This window comes from Macaca mulatta, chromosome 2, assembly GCF_049350105.2.
Source record: "Macaca mulatta isolate MMU2019108-1 chromosome 2, T2T-MMU8v2.0, whole genome shotgun sequence".
Taxonomy (NCBI): Eukaryota; Metazoa; Chordata; class Mammalia; order Primates; family Cercopithecidae; genus Macaca; species Macaca mulatta.
In genome coordinates, this window is record NC_133407.1 from 44,020,465 (window position 1) to 44,038,811 (window position 18,347).

General features: G+C 38.3%; 1 pseudogene across 1 annotated transcript; it reads right to left on the bottom strand.

Annotated features, from left to right (window-relative positions):
* Positions 1-1,871: 1,871 nt before the first annotated feature.
* Positions 1,872-3,453, bottom strand: LOC717306 (heterogeneous nuclear ribonucleoprotein A1-like; annotated as a pseudogene). The gene has a single exon (XR_013414459.1). The product of XR_013414459.1 is annotated as a heterogeneous nuclear ribonucleoprotein A1-like (transcript).
* Positions 3,454-18,347: the final 14,894 nt, after the last annotated feature.

Consider the following 18,347-nt stretch of genomic DNA (forward strand, 5'->3'; position numbering starts at 1 on the left):
TTTTCTATTTTATTTCACTTTGAATCCTTTTTCTAGCATTTCATTTAAATTCATCAATTGGCTTTTATCTATACATCTTTGCATTTCTTTTTGTTAGTTGTACCAGGAATTACAATATATATCCTTAACTTTTCATGGTTTATTTAAAATTAATATTATACCACTTCATGAAAATATGGTACAATATTTTGCAGCCTCATATGTCTTAGTCCACCTAATTTCATTCTTTATGCCATAGTTCTCATAGTATTACTTCTACACACATTATAAATCCCATAAGATAATATACTTTTTTGTTTAAACAGTTCTATGCATTTCAAAGAAAAGAGAGATCATAATAATAGTCATTTTATTTACACAAATATTAACAACTTTTGATACGTTTCATTCCTTCCTAGATATCCGAGTTTTCATATAGTATCATTTCCCTTCACCCTGAAGAATTTTCTCTGCCTTTTTTGGTCATGTAGTCCTGCTAGCAACAAGTTCTCTTAGTCTTCTTTAACTAAAAATATCTTAGTTATCCGAAGAATACTTTCACTAGATGTTGAATTCTGAGATGACAGTGTTTTTCTTTTGGCTCTTAAAAAAATGTTTCACTGTTCTCTGGCTTCCACAGTTTCTGATGAAACACTCATTGATATTCAAATCATTGCTCCTCTATAAGTAATGTGTCATTTTTATCTAACTGCTTTCAAGATTTTCTCTTTATCTTTGGTTTCATCAATTTAACTGTAATATGCCTAGATGTGATTTTCTTCTTATCTATTCTATTTTTGGTTCTCTAAGTTTCTTGAACCTTCAAGTATATATTTTTCACCAAATTTGAGCCATTTCCAGCAATTATTTATTTGAATATATTTTCTGCTGCATTTTCTCTCTTCTCTGGGATTTCGACTACACCTATGGTGGATCTTTTGATACAGTCTTACAGGGTCTGGAATCTTTGTTCACTTCTTACAATCTTTTCTTCCCCTTTCTGTTATTCAGATTGAAGACTTTCTCCTGATCTATCTTCAAGTTCATTGGTTCTTCCTTTATTTCCATTCTTCTGTTAAGCCCATCAGTACCTTTTTAAAAAACTTCAGAGATTATACTTTTCATTTGTAGATTTTCCATTTGGGGTGTGTGTGTGTGTGTGTGTGTGTGTGTGTACCTGTATGTGTGCTGTTTTCATATATTTTCCTCTACTTGCTTGAGCACAATTATAATAACTGCTTTAAAATTTTTATATGCTCATTTTAACATCTGTGTTATCTCAGGGTTGGTCTTTGCTGATTTTCTTTTTTTCTTGATAATTGGTTAGATTTTTCTGATCTTCATGTGTCAAATATTTTTGGATTGTACCCTAACATTGTGAACATTATATTCACAATGTGAATGTGAAAAACACTGTCATCTCAGAATTCTACTTCCAGTGAAAGTATTCTTTCAGGAATAAAGAAGAAAACTATTAAGAAGATATTTTTAGATAAAGAAGACTGAGAGAACTTGTTACTGACAGAACTATATGACAAAATAAAAAGCAAAGAAAATTCTTCAGAGTGAAGGTAAATTATACTACCTGAAAACTCAGTTCACTTATTTTTTTCCTAATTCGGATGCTCACAATCTGCCCAGGTATGCATGGATCCAGGGCTATGCAGAAATTAGGGTAGAGATTTTGCACAGAATTTGGGACTTCTCCTCTCTAGCTGTGTCCTTTACAGAATCCCTCCTCACTTCTCAGTGGCTTCAGTTGCCCTGAACTCTGTCCTCTAGTTTTTTGTTTTTTTTTTCATTTCATTCAAGAGAATTAAATCATTTATTGATTACACATGATAATGGATGATACACAAGCTTCATTCCCATCTATAATTTTATCTGGTACCATTATTCGGTTTAGATATATTGCATAGGATGTGCCAACAATCACTTTTATAACCAATAATTCCATGATTTTGCTTGGGTAATCCCTTTCAATGGTGAACTTTAGGTCACAGCAGTAACTATCAGTTCAACTACACCGAGGTTTCCAAAGACAATGGCTTCTCCACCCAAGCAGATTGTATATAAATTCCAAATAGAACCTGGCATCATCCTGAAGGAATTCTAACTTCACACTGTTGGCGAAATTTGCCAAGATGGCTTCAGAGTAGACTAACTTTACACAGCACCTTAAAAAAAAGACATTTATTCAGCGTCACGATCAGACTCTTACATTTAGCAATCAACAGCATGGGTGCAAAAAAAAAATCTGCATTAAAACCCTTTGTTGGAATGCTTTACACTTTCCACAGAACAGAAACTAAAATAACCTATTATACAATTAGTCACAAATACAGTCCTTGAGTTTTTTGCCCATACACGTAAGTATTTGTCTAAAACATGTCTTCTTTGTAGCAGCTAGGCCCTGCCACCACTGTGCTTGACTGAGTTCACAACTCTGTTGTAACCTGTAGCTTCCCTGTCACTTCTCTGGCTCTCCTCTCCCGCTAAGCTTTGTTTCCTAATTAAAATCTTCTGCCACTGCCATAGCTACTGCTGCTGCTGGAACCACCATAGCCACCTTGGTTTCATGGTTTTGCAAAGTATTGGCCTCCACCGCCATAGGGGCCAGAGCTTCAGCCTCCAAAATTTCCTCCCTTCATGGGTCCAAAATTTGAAGACTGATTGTTATAATTGCCAAAATCATTGTAGCTTCCACCACCTCCAAAATTACTTCCATCATTACCAAATCCATTATAGCCATCCCCACTGCCACCATATCCACCACCACCACGGCTGCCATCAAAGCCACCACGACCACTGAAGTTTCCTCCACGACCAAAGTTGTCATTCCCACCAAAACCACCTCCACGACCACCACCAAAGTTTCCAGAACCACTTCGACCTCTTTGGCTGGATGAAGCACTAGCCACCTCTTGCTTTGACAGGGCTTTCCTAACTTCACAGTTGTGGCCATTCACAGTATGGTATTTCTGAATGACAATCTTATCCACGGAGTCATGGTCGTCAAAGGTTACAAAAGCAAAGCCCCTTTTCTTGCCACTGCCTCAGTCAGTCATGATTTTAATCACTTCAATTTTTCTATACTGTTCAAAATTATCTCTTAGGTGATGTTCTTCAGTGTCTTCTTTAATGCCACCAACAAATATCTTTTTCACAGTTAAGTGGGCACCTGGTCTTTGAGAATCTTCTCTTGAGACAGCTCTCTTTGGTTCCACAACTCTTCCATCCACTTTGTATGGCCTTGCATTCATAGCTGTATCCACCTCCTCCACAGTGGCTTATGTGACAAACCCAAAGCCCCTGGAGCTTGGTGTTTGGATCTCTCATTACCACACAGTCCTGGAGCATTCCCCATTGCTCAAAATGGCTCCTCAGGCTCTCATTGGTTGTTTCAAAGCTCAACCCTCCAATGAAGAGCTTCCTTAGCTGTTCGGGCTCTGTAGGAGACTCTGACTTACACATGATGGCAGGGAGAAGAGAGACTTTAAGGATGCTTCTTCCGCGGCGTCCACAGGCAGAAAAGGGTCCTCTAGTTTTTTCAGGCCAGAAAGACTATTGGTTTTCTAGCAGAGATTTAGCTACTTTGTGTAGTACTGATTTAGACCTGGAACAAAGGCTAAAAGCCACACGTGTGAGTAATTCAATCTGTGCCATTCATGTTTTCCAAGTGTAGATGCCTCTCCAGAATCTACTTGCTTACCATCATTCTTCAGGCCCAGGTCATTTTTTTTTTTTTGATATGTTTATCCAAGTTTATATTGTTCTCTCTGGGAGGATCAGATCCATTCGTCATATTGGCAGTGAAAATCTCCTTTTGCCTTTGTTTTGTCTATACACTTACTTCTGTTATATTTATTTTAGGCCTGTTTGACATATGTATGACAAAATGTGTCCAACATAAAATAAACTTTTATTTTGCCGAGTTCTAACAACGTTGAAATGAACAAAAATCTAGAAGTACTAAGATGAAGCCTATTGACACCTCCTCCAGTTTTCCACAAGAAAGGGTTCATTCTTGTGTGTTCTAACATTTCTGAAGTGCAGACCTTTGCAGGACACTTTCCCACAACAAAGGTAAAGCCATTAGCTCAAATTAGGAGACCACTGAGTGGGAAGAACTTGAAAGGAGCCATGCTAGGTAAACAACACCCCACTCCATATTGGGAGACTTGCCCCTTGCAACCCCCTTAGATGATTCATTTACTCATTAATACTTATGGAGCACCTCATATGTGTCATATGTGGTGCTAAGTGATAGTGAAATGATTAGCAGCAATTTACTAGGGGAGCCAGATGTTAAACAACAGCCCACAGATACAGAATTTTAAACTGTGATTGGTGCCATGCATGAAAAGCATTGATGCTACAAGAATGCATAATGGGGAACTTGGCTCAGCCTGAGAAGTCACAGAAGGCTTCCCTCAGGAGCAAAAAGTCATTTAAAAGGAAGTAAAAGTTAACTGTGTGTGCTAGTTGGGGTAGTTCCAGTTAGAAGGAACAGCATGTGTGAAGATCCAGAGGTCAGAGGGAGGATTGAAAATGCAAAGAATGGAGAGCAGACTAGTAAGCTAGAGCCTGAAGGACAGTGAAATGAGTAGCACAAGATAAATCCATAGAGGACAGAGTCATGGCCAGGCAAACTTTGTGATCCAGTTTAGAAATATGTTTTTCTTTTTCTTCTCTTGCCTCATCTTCCTTCTCCTTTTACCCTTTGTTGAACAATGAAAATAACCTATAGATTTATTCAAAGAAAACCCAGTGACCTTCTCTTGCCCCCTCCCTGTCCAACTCCATAGCGACAACCACCATCGAGGTTTCTAGAACTATTTCACAAACACAAAAACATATGTGGAAATGTAAAGCTTCTTCTTAAAAAAACTGATATGCAGCAAGAAGGGAGATGGGGTTCTATACACAATGTTTTGAACCTTCCTTGCTTCATTTGATAATACACAAAGAGACTTTTCCACATCAACACAGTTAGATGTACACCAATATTTTCAAGAGCTGCACAGTACTCCAGTGGACAGACATGCCATGATTTATTTACTCAGTCCCTGATTGATGGATATTTTAAGTTTCTTCTATTCTTTGTTATTACAAACAATGCAGCAATGAACACTCTTGTAAAGACATATTTGGACACAGGGAGGGGAACAGCACACACTGGGGTCTGTCAGGTGGTTGCAGCAAGGGGAAGGAGAGTGTTAGGACAAATACCTAATGCATGCAGGGCTTAAAACCTAGATGATGGGTTGATAGGTACAGAAAACCACCATGGCACATGTATACCTGTGTAACAAACCTACACATTCAGCACATGTATCCCGAACTTAAAGTAAAAAATATATATATATATAAAATATATATCATATTTAAAATATATACATATATTTTAAAGACATATTTGGGTACATTTGTGAGTATATGTGTAGGATAAATTAGTTTTGGTGGAATTTCTTGGTGAAAAAAGTATGCACATTTACAATTTTTATAGACATTGCATAATTGTCCCGCAGAGATGTTTGTCTAGGGCCATTTCATCATTAAAATGTTCTGTAGGCATAGTTTATCATTAGGGGTCTAGGAACAGGTTTGGGCACTGAAAAGCCTATATTAGCTTCCTAACACAAAGGGAAACTGCAATTTGAGATCAATAAATATTTCATCAAATAGCTCTACAATGTATTACTTGTAATGTTATTATTCCTAAAAAGTTCATTATATTTGAAAAAAAATTGTAGGCTATATATTTTACTCATTTTGCAGGAATTCACAAGTATGTGAATTCTTGTTGATAAATGGCCTATCATAAATCAAATAGCCTATTATGAATTCAATAGCCCATTATAAAAATTACTTATAGCCAAGACATTTCAAAAGAAAAATTATTTTAAAAACCCTTTCAATATTTCAATATCAGCAAAAATTACACTTACTATGAATGTATGTGTAGTTTAATATATTTTATATACTGTAGGGTATGGCTTTCAAAAGTAAGACTGCCTGAGACCTGTGAAGGTTTTTAAATACCTTAATTGTACAACCATGTAGGAACTTGCCTGTATCTTTATATTCTCATCAACTTGCATATTTTCACAACCTTTTATTTATGCCAATATGATAAGCAAATCTTTTGCTTATTTCTTAGTTTCATATTTATTTAATTACGGCAGCTAAGAACCCTTTTGTGTATTCATATGCCCTTTCCCTCTTTTATGTTGGCTAAAGGAGAGCCAAATTTTTTTATTTGTTTGTTTGTTTGTTTTGATGGGGGTCGGCTCTCAAGGAGGTGAAAATGTGGGTCTGATTTAGGTTATGCTGAGTTGCAATATCGCTGAGATACCCAGTGGAAAAGCAGAAGAACCATGGGAATACCAGAGAGGCAAGCTCTTTTGATAGGATGTTTCCATTTGGATGAATCTTAGTTCCACATTGAGGATCTAAGCTCAACGAACCCCTTCATGGTTTCGATTCATAATGTTTCACTCAGAGAGCTCAACTTGGATCCAGAGATTGGCACAGATTTAAGAAACTGCTGAATGATTTTCCCGCTGGGAGAAAGGGCCATTGGTTTAAACAGAAATACATACTCATTTTAGCCATTCATTTCTGGCTCTAACTTTTTTTCTTTTAATTTAAGAATAATATCAAATGTTCAGAAAAGTTGCAAAAACAATACAAAGAATACCGTTTTTATCAGTCACCTAGTGCTAGTTATCAATTTCTGTATAAAGATCTACTCTAAAACCTGATGGCTTAAAACAAGCACCATTATAAGTATATATTATTCTTTTCTATGACAAGAATTTGGGCAGAGCTCAGTTTAGTGATTTACGTTCAATGTGGTGTTCACAGAAGTCATAGGATAGTATTTGGCAAGTGGATGGATGGGTCTGGAGAATCCAAAAGAGCTTCTGGCACCTTGCTGAGGATGGCTGGAAGGCTGGGTCCAATGGGAACTATTGACAGGAACACCTACACAAGACACTTTCAGTGCGGTGGTGTCAGGGAGTTGGATGTCTTATAGCAGTTCAAGGTTCCCAGACAACGTGTTCCAAGAGCCCCAGGTTGAAGGCGTAAAGTTTCTCATGACAGTCCTGCAAGTTGCAAAGCATCAGTTCCCCCACATTCCGTTATTCAAACAAGTCACTAAAGCCAGCTCCAGCCGGGCACAGTGGCTCACGCCTGTAATCCCAGCACTTGGGAGGCTGAGGCGGGGGCATCACCTGAGGCCAGGAGTTCAAGACCAGCCTGCCCAACATAGCGAAACCCTGTCTCTACTAAAAATACAAAAATTAGCCAGGCATGGTGGCGGGCGCCTGTAGTCCCAGCTACTTGGGAGGCAGAGGCAGGAGAATTGCTTGAACCTGGGTGGTGGAGGTTGCACTGAACCAAGATCGTGCCACTGCACTCCAGCCTAGGCAACAGAGTGAGACTCCATCTCAAAAAAAAAAAAAAAAAGAAGCCAGCTCAGATTTAAAGGTGGGAAATTGGACTCCATCTTTCAATCAGAGGAGTAGCAAAAAACTAGTGACCACCTTTATTATACAACAACTGACCAATTGTTAACATTTGCCACATTTGCTTTATCATTCTTCATCTGGGCTCGTTGAGAGTAGGTTACATACATTATGCTCCTTTACTTCTAGATACTTCCTTATATACACTCTAAAAACAATTCTTTTTAATTTTATTTTTTAATTGACAAATAACAATTGTACTTATTCACGGGGCACATAGTGGTGTTTCCGTACATATAATGTATAGTGATCAGATTGAAGTAATTAGCATTTGTACCATCTGAAATATTTGTCATTTCTTAAAACAAAGAATTCTCTTACATATCCACAATATAGCAGGAATTTAACACTGATAACCACTGTTATCTATAGTCCATATTCCAATTTTACCAATCATCCAAATAATATCATTTATAGCGAAGTTTTTTCTAGGCCAGGATCAAATCCAGCATCACATATTGCATTTGATCATCCCGTCTTTTTATTCTCCTTTAACCTGGAACAATTCCTCCTTCTTTTTCTTTTACGACCTTGATATTCTGAACGGTATAGTCAGGCCAATTGTTTTACAGAATATCCCTCTATTTGGGCTTGTCTGATATGTCCACATTGTTAGATTTAGATTATATACTTTTGGCTAGAATACCACAGAAGTGATGTATTCTTGTCAGTGCATCGTACTAGAAAGCACATGATGCAGATTTGTTCCATAGTGGTGATGACTTTCATTCCTATGCTAAAGTGGTGCTTACTGAGTTTCTAGTTTTCCTTTTCAAATTAATAATTATGTTTGTGGAGAGCTTTGTTGGGACTGCAAATATCTTGATCCTCATCAAACTTTCACCCACATGTTTTAGCATTTCTTGATAATTATGGCCTGTGTCTATTACTAGAATGGTAGCAAAATGGTGATTTTCTAACAGTGTTATTTGTTCTGCATTTATTAGTTGGCATTCTACAGTAAGGAAGAGCTGTTCTTTATGTATGTATGTATGTATGCATTTGTACAAATTTATGAATTCTTATTATATTCATTTGCTTATAATCTATTACTGCTTTATATTTGGATACTTAGTGCCTTCAGGTGTGTCTTGCATACTTTTGATATGGTGCCATTATTTCTTAATTTCTGTTATAGCATCATGTTCCAGATTTATCTTACACTTTTCCTGCCCTAGTCCTTGAATCAACTGTTTCTTCAAGAATTTCTGGTTCTCTTGAGCAGAAGAAAATGTTTTTCTGTTTTTCAGAAACCAAGAATTGTGTGTTAGAGCATGCTCATTCCACTAGAATGTCAGCGCTTTGGGCCTTTGGCTGGACAAAGCCAGAAATACTAATCATCTCTAATTCCAAGCCCCCTCTGTAAGGTTGTGCTTCCCTTGCTGGTTTCGTAGTTATGTCTCCTTAACTTCCACAGTAAGAACTCTGGTTACCAACAACATTAGCGTATTTGCTTATTTGTTCAGATCTGGAAATCATAGAAAATAGTTTCAGAATTCTTACACTTCTACAGAAAACCAGATCTATTAAGTTGAATATAAGATTTATTTGTTTATCTATGCACTTCTTTTTGTTGATAAACTGAAGGTTTATAGTCAAAATACTGTGCTGAAAAATTACTTAAATTCATTCTTTATTCCCCTTCACTGTGGATATTCTTTTGAGATACAATTGGGTTCATTTATCTGTTTGTATTCCATTTTAGTCTTCCCCCAATTACTTTAGATTAGTTTGAATAGGCAAAACGCTAGCACACTTCCAATATCCAAAACTATGCAAAAGATTAAACTCAGTGAAATGTTATTCCTTCTCCCCGTCCTTTTCTCTTCCTTCCTGCCCACCTGTCTAAGCAACAAACTTCAGTGGTTTCTAGTTTTTATTCCTGTATTGCATTTTTAAACAATGAACAGTTACGTGTGTATTTTCTTATTTACACTTTTTCTTACATGAAAGGTTGCATATTCTTTTGTACTTTGCTTTTTTTCTCTTGACAGTGTATCATGGAACTCCCCCATATGAGTTCATAAAGATCTTTTTTGTTTGTCTGTTTAGAGATGATCTCGCTCTGTCATGTCACCCAGGCTGGAGGTGAGTTGTGTGATCACAGCTCACTGTAGTCTTGAACTCCTGGGCTCAAGCAGTCTTCTTGCTTCAGCCTCCTTAGTAGCTGGGACTACAGAAACATGCCACCATCCCTGGCTAATTAAAAAAATATTTTTTGTAGAGACAGTGACTGCTTCACTATGTTGCCCAGGCTGGTCTCAAACTCCTGGCCCCAAGTGATCCTCCCACTTCAGCCTCCCAAAGTGCTGGGATTACGGACATAAGCTACCACACTCAGCCATGAATTCAAGATCTTCTGCATTTTTTCTTTACAGCTGCATGATGCTCTATTGTGTGAAAGCATCACAGTTTATTCAACGATTTCTTTCTTTGTTTTTTTTTTTGGAGATGGAGTCTCGCTTAGTCACCCAGGCTGGAGTGCAGTGGCGCGATATCGGCTCACTGCAAACTCCGTCTCCCGGGTTCACACCATTCTCCTGCCTCAGCCTCCCAAGCAGCTGGGACTACAGGCACCCGCCACCATGCACGGCTAATTTTTTGTATTTTTAGTCGAGATGGGGTCTCACAATGTTAGCCAGGATGGTCTTGATCTCCTGACCTCGTAATTCGCCCTTCTCGACCTCCCAAAGTGCTGGGATTACAGGCATGAGCCACCATGCCCGGCCTTATTCAATCCATTTCTTAACATTTTGGTGGTGTCTCATAATTTATAATACAAAATAATGCTGCAATAAATAACCTCGTGCAGATGTATTTTCATATTATTTGAGGTGTATCTTCAGGGTAAATTCTAAAAGAAGGATTTTCTGGATCGAAGGGTAAATGCTTATGACATTTTGTTAGATGTCAATTTCTCCTCATGTGGCAGTACTACTTTGCATTCCCACCAGCAGCAACGTATGAAAGTAATGGTCCTAACTTTTCAACTCTCATTCTTATTTAAAATAATTTTGAGGCCAGGCGCAGTGGCTCACGCCTGTAATCCCAGCACTTTGGGTGGCCGAGGCAGGTGGATCAACTGAAGTCAAGAGTTCAAGACCAGTCTGGCCAACATGGTGAAACCCCATCTCTACTAAAAATACAAAAAATTAGGCAGGCGTGGTGGCAGGCACCTGTAATCTCAGCTACTCAGGAGGCTAAGGCAGCAGGATCACTTGAAATAAGGAGGCAGAGGTTGCAGAGAGCCTGAGATCACACCACTGCACTCCAGCCTGGGCAACAAGAGTGAAACTCCATCTCTAAAACAAAACAAAAAATAAAATAATTTTGACAAGTTTTCTTTTTCTTTTTTATGTTTTGTAGAGACAGAGTCTTGCTCTGTCACCCAGGCTAGAGTACAGTGGTACAATTGTAGCTCAATGTAGCCTCAAACTCCTGGGCTCAAGTGAGCCTCCTGCCTCAGCCTCCCACAGCACTGGGATTGCAGCTGTGAGCCACCGTGCCTGGCCAACAAGTTTTCTTTTTTTTTTTTTTCTTTCAACACAGGGTTTCTCCCTGTTGCCCAGGCTGGAGTGCAGTAGTGTACGAGCACAACTTACTTTAGCCTCAACTTCCCGGGCTTAGGTGATTCTCCCACCTCAACCTCCTGAGTAGTTGAGACTACATATGCATACCACCACACCTGATCTTTCTTTTATTGTTTTTTTAAATTTTAGTAGAGATGAGGTTTTGCCATATTACCCAGGCTATCAAGTTTTCTTCATAGCCAAATTCTGTTTGTATATAGGCAGGAAAACCTATTCACTTGAGATTCAAGAGAACTGAGAAAAGGAGCTAATCCAGGGGCTAGGAAATTCATTTATTCATGGAGGACCTTTATGTCAAGTCAAGAAGTCTGTATTTTATTCAATGGGAAGTCAGTCAAGGATTGTGCTGAAAAATTACTTAAGTTCATTCTTTTTTTCCCCTTCACTGTGGATATTCTTTTGAGATACAGTTGACTTCATTTATCTGTTTGTATTCTGTTTAAGTCTTCCCCCAATTACAAGGCAGTACTATGACTAGATGATGTACTAGCAAGATTATGATAATGATTAGGAATCATTTTGACTGCAAACAATGGACTACTGTCAATGGCTCAAGTAGAGAAAAATGTGTAATTATCTATTTTATAACAAGAAGCTGCAATAACGAAAATACTACTTCAATGGCCTCCTAATTTTGCTCCTGTCCTTGTCCCCCTATTTTCAATATCCCAGTGGAGGGCATAGTCATACTAGTCTCTTTGCTGTTCTTGAACACAATATGCAATTCCCTATTTAGGGCCTTTGCACTAGGTGCCTGGGAATTTCTTTCCCCAGTTACATGCATGGCTCACTCACTTACCTCCTTGGGACTTTGCTCCAATCTCACTGTTTCCATGATGCCCCAGTACTTGCAATCACCTTTCCTCTCTTCTGTTCTTTATTTTCCTATATACTCATCACCCTCTTAAATATTCTATATTTTCTATGTGTGCTGTTTATTGTCTGACTTCCACCTCTCCACCCCCGCCCCCATCTAAAAACCACAAGGTTAAAAATCATTGCTGTTCCTTGATATATCTTTAATGCCAGAAACAGTGCCTGGCACACAGTGGTGCTTAATAAATGTTTGTTGAATATATGAATGTAGTCATGGGGTCGTGGTTCCCAGTTGGTTTAGTGACTCAACAACATTGGAATGCTGGGCTGGCATCTCTATGATTCTCTTAGTCTTGTCTTCATGGTTGAGAGGTGTCTACAGCTTCAAGCATCATTTTCTTACAGGGTAATGTCTGAAGCTAGAAGGAAGAAGCAACAACAAGTGGAATTTTCTCCTTTGCTCAAGATGGACCTTCTATTAAGGGAGAAAAACCTTCCCCGGAGAGTCCCAGTAGACTTCCCCTTAAGTTTCATTAACCAGAATTAGTTCACTTGCCTAATCCTAGATCAATCACTGGTAAAATAAAATGTGGTTGCCAGGAAGGACTGAGACCTATCAGGATTCCTCTCCTGAGGCTGAATATATTGCCACTGGACCAAATTTAAAACTATTGTTCTGTTGATGTAAAAGGGATGGGGAAGGTTTTTCGGCATGCAATCAATAGTGATTGCCACATCACCATGGGTGTTATTTTGAGAAGATGGTGGGGAAAGGAGTGAGGACAGGGAGAGGAGACTCGACTGCCAAAGCCCAGGGGAGAAATAATAAAATCCAGAAATCAGAAAAAAGTTGATTTCATGTTGCCTATGAAATCAACTTTTAACTTCATGATCGCCTGTGAAATCATGGGCAATTTCATGTTGCCCATGAAATCAACTTTTCACAGGTCACTTCAGCTCTAGGAGAAAGGAAATGAGTCTGTCTGTAATGCTGCTCAGAGAATTTTTCCAGATTTACTTCTAATCAACAATTTTGGCCAATGGCATGCTTTTCTTTAATTGGCAATTACATATTCCTTTTAACTCTACAGGAATCTCAGATTCTTTTAATAGATGGCATTGTAATTGCAGTTTTCTTCATAAATCACTTTATTTTTGGAGAGAATGAGCAACTATGTCAAAACATAAGATAATTCAGTGAAAAAGATAAAATGCTTGACTACCACACAGGTAATAGCTTACAAGTCTCAAGTGGCAGTAGATTGGGCAGTGTGGAATGGGTAACTTTCAGTTGTGTGGTGGAATATATTCCTGGTTATTAATTCCACAAGTGCTTGAGACCAGCCGTCCTCACTGATGGCTTGAACTGGTTTCCTCTCAATAGGGCTTGTGCTATTCAGGCTAGTCGTGGGGTGTAACAGCAGCAATCAGGGCTTTAGAGTCAGTTAGACCCGTATTTAAATTCCAGCTCTGTTATTTACTGCTGTGTGATGCTGAGCTGTTAAATGAGGGTAAGAAATCCTCTCCCCAGAAGATATTATGTGCCTTGGCTGAAATAATGAATGATGAAAGCCTGGCTAACAGGCACCCTGTAAACGTGAGTTCCTTTCTGTCTCTCTGTGACTTCCATGGCTTTACTTTTGTGCCTTGACAAAGCCCTACTTATCTATCTTCTCAGCCCCAAAGTAGTCTCAGCCTAATACACCATCAACCAGCTATGAGGATTAGACCACCAGAGGAATGAGAGCCAAAAGGAATAATAATTTTTACAACTCTATACCCAGTATTTCTTTCAAGACCCTAGGAGCACTGAGCCACCTGCTTCTCTCTTTGTAAAGAAAAATAAATAAATGTTTTTGAACAGCCACCCAGTGTCCTGACTCTGTATTAGATTTTTTTAGATGATTCAAAGAAGTATATGATATGGTCCCTGCTTTCAAGGGGCTTAAAATGCCCCAAAGGAGCCCAAATAAGCACAATGCAAAGTAGACAGACCTGGGTTTAAATCCAACCTCTGCCACTTACTAGCTCTGTGGCCTCCTATATCATTCATTAAGTTGTCACGAGGTTTAAAATTGCACTACATGTAAGGGACCTGGTGCAGAGTAGGCATTTGAAAAAAATCTGAATTCCATCATCCTCAAACCATATATTAGTTAAATAATAAAGCAGAAAATCTATTACAAGATAACTTATAATTCATTACCAAGTGAAATGCCCTGAAATAAAGGCTCTTGGAGTTCAGTGAAGGCCAGGACCATTCAGACTGAGGTAGGTGGGGTAAATTCCTGGAAAAAGAAGAAAAGTGACTGGCATTTCACGATGGGCTGATTTTCTCTGATGAATCATGGGAGCCTTGGCCCTAAGCCGTTGCTCTGCACTATTGGTAAGAAATAAAGACTTGAGTATCCAACTGATACACTGAAGACTGAGAAAGTAATTCAGGTATTCTCTCAGTGCTTAGACCACTGATACTGTTTGCCCTCAAACTGTGCTTTTACCATCCACCTGCCTCAATGGCCTTCTAGCCTATTATGAATGAAGCATCCCACTTCCTGCAGTGTGAGTAACCAGAGTTCACCGAGCAATCAAAAGCCGAGTGGAGGGCAGAGATATGCCGGGGATAAAGGAAATGTGAATGGACAGAGATGCGTTCACCTTGAGATTCCTGAGAAAGTATAGCTTTTAACAAAAACGTATGTTGCTTTTAACAAAAATATACAGGGAAATTTACCTGCAGAAGAGGCTTTTAATAACAATGATCAGACTGGGCACAGCGGCTCACGCCTGTAATCCCAGCAATTTAGGAGGCTGAGGCAGGTGGATCACCTGAGGTCAGGAGTTCAAGACCAGCCTGGGCAACATGGCAAAATCCCATCTCTACAAAAAATACAAAAATTAGCCAGGTGTGGTGGCTCACGCCTGTAATCCCAGCTCCTCGGGAAGCTCAGGCAGGAGAATTGCTTGAACCTGGGAAGCAGAGGTTTCACTGAGCCAAGATTGTGACATTGCACTCCAGCCTAGGTGACAGAGTGAGACTCCATCCCAAAAAAAAAAAAAAAAAAAAAAAAATCAGCTGTGGTAAATTACATTGTTGTTCCCAATTATCAAGTTCCTCTTCTGTAAGAAATATCAAGTGCCTAATATAAGTTCATTTGGTATCATCCTCTTGTCTCTACCATGAGAATAGCACCACATCTCAGATGATTCTACTATCAGCCTGGGTCTCAGAATGAGAAAGCCTTGTGCTCAAGGTGAGCCAAGCAGAGCTGAGCTATGACAGACAGAGTTAAGCAGACCAATAGACCGGCAGACCCAGGAGCTAGAAATGTTATTGCAAGCCACTGAAACGTGGAGGTTGTTTGTTGCCACAGCAAAAGCTGACTAATTCATCAACAGTAATTAAACACTTGCTCTGTGCTGGCATTGTCCTAAGCATTTAACATGTGTCCTCTCATTAATCCTCGCATTAATCATGTAATGTAGTGTTTCAGTCAGGGTTCTCCAGTGTAAACACCAGAAAACTACTCTGGCTGTGTTCAAAAAGACTTCTGTTTCCAGCCACGATAGAACAACAGAATCTGGATGTACCTTCCCATCTGAAAGAACTAAAAAGGCAGAAAAAACATGTGAAACAATGGTTCTCAAGATATTAGACAACAGGCAATATGGGAGACTGATTTCTGAGAGATGACAAACAAACATAATGAACACTGCAAATTGACTCAGCTGACTACCTGGATAGAGTTTCCAGGCCATGGTGCAAAACAGAAGAGGCCAGGCAGAGCTTGGCAGTCTCCTTGATTTGGGAATATGGAGCTGAGAGAAGGGAGGCCAAGGGGACTAAGATTTGTGGGGCAGAATTCTAGAAAGGAAAAAGCTACATAGAGAGGAACATTGAGATTTACATAGAGTTCCCCCTTGAGGATTTAGCTGAGTACAGATCAGCACACACATGAGAGGAAACTATTCAAGACCTGGAAAAAAACAACCAAAGAGAGGGAACAATTAGTAGAGCTCACATAGGACTCAGCATAGTGCCTAGTCTTACCAGGCAGAGTGGACTTTGGGTGGAATACTCACAAAGAATTTTTTTTTTTTTTTTTTTTTTTTTTTTTGAGACAGAGTCTCATTCTGTTGCCCAGGCTGGAGTGCAGTGGCGCGATTCTGGCTCGACCACTGCAGCCTCCGTCTCCCAGGCTCAGGTAATCCTCCCACCTCAGTCACCCAAATAACTGGAGCGACAGGCACATGCCACCATGCCTGGCTAAGTTTTTAATTTTTTATAGAGATGGGGGTCTCACTATGTTGCCAGAATTGGTCTGGAACTCCTGGGCTCAAGTGATCCTTCCACCTTGACTTCCCAAAGTGCTGAGATTAAAGGTGAGAGCCACTGAGTTCAGTCCCTTAGAGGGATCTTGCTCCATAGTTGGAAAAAACTAGCAGGCATACAAAGAAGCAGGTATATACAATCCTAAATTTGGAGAAAAATCCATCACTTGAAACTGGCCTAAAAATGACATGGATAATAGAATTAGTAGACAAAGACATTTTTAAAAGTATTATGACTCTATTTTATATGTTCAAGAAGCTAAAGGAAAAACTAAACATGTTAAGTTAAAGGTATAGATGACATAATAAAGTCCCAAGTTGAATTTTTAGAGATACAACTACAAGGTCTGAGATTAAAAAATATGCTGAAAGGGACTAATAGCAGATTCTACATTGCAGAAAGGAGTGGTGAACTTGAAGACGTAAAAATAGAAGCTACTGAAAATTAAGCACACAGAGAAAAAGGATGAAAGAATGTTCAGAATAACAGGACAACTTTAGGCAGCCTATACATGTGTAATGGAGTCTTTGAAGAAAATGAAGGGGGAAGAAAAGTATTTGTAAAAATAATCGCTAAAAAATTTCCCAATGTGATAAAAACTGTAAACCAACAGATCCAAAAGCTAAATGAAACCCAAGTACAAGAAATATAAGGAAACCGCCACAGGACACATCATACTTCCCTTTATTAAAACCATTGATTAAGAAAAAACATTAAAAGTAGCCTGGAGGAAGCAGGACATATTACAGAAAAACAAAGAGGAGAATGGCCTTAGATTTTTCGTCAGAAACAATGTAAGCTAAAGGACAAAGAAGCAACATCTTTAAAGTCTGAAAGAAGAAAAAAAATTAATCAGTCCAAAATTCTTTACTAAGGGAAAATATCACTCAAAAATTAAGGCAAAATAAGACTTTTCCATACATGCAAAAGCTGAAAGAATTTATCACAATCAGACCTGCACCATAAGAAATGCTAAAAGGAAATCCTCTAGGCAGAAGGCAAATTATACCAGATGGCAATGTGAATCTATACATTGGAATGAAAAGTATTTGAAATGGCAGCTATGTGGATAAACATAACAACTTTAAAATACCTAAATCTCTTTAAAAGATAACCATTTGGGGCAAAAATAACAATATATTAAGGGGTTTATAACGTATCTAGGAGTAAAATGTATGACAACTATACATAAAAGTATACAAAAAAGGGTAAAAATGGAAATAAAAGTTTTGTAAAGTTCTTATACTATACATGAAATGGTATAATATTACTTGAAGGTAGACTATGGCAAGTTAATATGTATCCTATTAATATAAATTCTAAAGCAACCACCAAAATAACACAGTAACTTACAGCCATGAACCAACGAAGGAAATAAAAAGGATTTATAGAAAATAATCAAAAAGAAGGCAGAAAAAAAGACAGGAAAAAGCAGCAAAGAACAAATGGAGAAAATACAAAACAAATAGCAAGATATTAGATTTAAACCCAACCATATCAATAATCACATTAAATATAATAGTCTAAATATCCCAATCAAAAGGCAGAGATTACCCAATCAGATAACAAAATCAAATCACAACTACATGCTGTCTATAAGAAAACCTTTTGAAATATAAGGACACGTGTGTGTTAAAAGCTAAAAGATGGGAAAAGATATATCATGTTAATGCTAATTTTTAAAAGAGTCTAGCATAGTTATATTAATATCAAACGGTAGATTTCAAAGTGGTATTAGCAAACTTAAACAAGGTAATTTCATAAAGGGACATAACAAACCAAAAATATATGCATGTAAAACAAAGCTTCAAAATACCTGAAACAAAAATGGATAGAACTACAAGAAGTAGCAGACAATCCATAAGTACATTCATAGATTTCAATATCCTTCTCTCAGTAATGGACAGAACAGATAGACAGAAAGTCATTAAGGATATAGGAGACTTGAATAACACAACCAACTTGACTTATTTGCCATTTCCAAAGCACTCCACCCACCAATGGCAGAATACACATTCATTCCAAGTGCATCTGAAACATAAAGATCAACTGTATTTTGAGCTGAAAATACATTTAAATAAATTTAAGGCTATT